The following is a 1,717-nucleotide window of genomic DNA, read 5'->3' as shown; positions in this document are numbered from 1 at the left end:
TGGAGTGTGGGCCCCATGAGAAGTGAGGACATGACCCCGCTCATCCCAGGCAGCCTCAGGTATGTACTTGGCTATGGAAACATGACTGGGCAAAACACCTCATGCTTGCAACTGGATTGTAGAATAAAAATGCTGTTTGCTCTTCTTCTGATGGTGACTCTGTTCTTTCTTTCCTGTGGGGATTTTCACCACCAAAACCTCCCTGGTACCTCCAGCTGATCCTTGACCAGGTTTCTGATGATGGGCTTTGTAAAAACCAAGAAAAGATGAGCTGAATGTGATAAAGAACATCTTTAATCCCAGCTATTTCAGAAGCTGAGGCAAGAGTATCACAGGTTCAAGACCAGCCACAGAAATGTAGGCCTGGTCTCAAAAATAAAAATTTAAAAAGCCTAGGAATGGCCGGGCGTGGTGGCGCATGCTTGTAATCCCAGCATTTGGGAGGCTGAGGCTGGAGGATCGTGGTTCACGGACAGCCTCAGCTACTTGGTGAGGAGCTCTGCAAATTAGTGAGACCTTGTTTCAAAATAAAGAATAAAAAAATAATAATAATAATAGGGCAGGGGATGTAGCTTGGAGGTCAAATGCCCCTGGGTTCCATCCCCAGAGCTGCAAAAATAAAATAAAATAAAATAATAAAAAAATAAAAAATAAAAAGAGAAAAAAAGGCTAGAGATGTATCTTGATGGTAGAGCTTCTGCCTATTATGTGCAAGTCCCTGGTCTCAATCTCTAGCATTACAGAAAAACAAAAACAAAAAGCAAGAAAAAAGATAGTAGCATTGTAGCCATTGGAGGACAAATAAAGAATAAGGAGGACTTCCGGGAAGGTGGCGACCGAGAAAAGTGGGGCTTAAGAGCCCCGCTAACAACTAATCTCCATTACCACAAAATCAGCGCCTTTCATAGCCAGAAAACACCATCACCAGAGAAACAAAAAAATCACCAGGCTCCAGAGAGAAAGCGGACTGAGAACAGAGCTCAGAGCCACAGAGGAGATAACCGGCCTCACGCCCGAGGCCGCAGCAGCAGCGCCATACTGCCGGCGGCAGCGGCGACTTCACCGGACGGCTACAGCAAGCCGAGGTGAGCTGCTGCGGGACAGCCAGGTGGGATTTCTCCATGCAGAGAGCATCTAAAGCTCCCAGTGGCTGAGCTCAGCACACGCTGCAGGGATTCAGAGTGGAAATCAAAACCAAGAAGAAATACTCCAGCCTCACGGCCGAGGGCATAGCAGCGGCGCCATATTGCCACCGGCGGCAGCAGCAGAGAATTCACCAAATCCAGTACAGCTACATCTGCGTACTCAAGAACAGTGAGTCAAATTGCGGGCCACAGAGGAGAAATCCCAGTACCGTACTCCCTGGGACTTGACACAGTGGGGGAAAGGCGGTGGCAGAGATATCACACCATAGGAGAACTTGCAACCTGGCACCCCTCACAGTCTAAAGCAGCCTCTATTGACTCTCTGGGTCAGAGACTCTGTGATACAACCCAGTAAAGGAGTAGTGGGGTCTGAGATACTACAGACTCGAGATCCAGAACACCTTAAGAGAAGGCACAAACTTCCTAAATCATGGGAAAGAGGAATAATACTGGAGCAATGAATGCCCACAACCCCACAACATCAGAACCCGATAAAACAGAAAATCAGAGATTTCTAGAAGATCAAATCAGGAAAATAACTGTAGAAATAATAGAGGTGCTTCGAAAAGAAC

This window comes from Muscardinus avellanarius, assembly GCF_963383645.1.
Source record: "Muscardinus avellanarius genome assembly, chromosome: 11".
Classification (NCBI taxonomy): domain Eukaryota; kingdom Metazoa; phylum Chordata; class Mammalia; order Rodentia; family Gliridae; genus Muscardinus; species Muscardinus avellanarius.
This window is presented reverse-complemented; position numbering follows the sequence as displayed.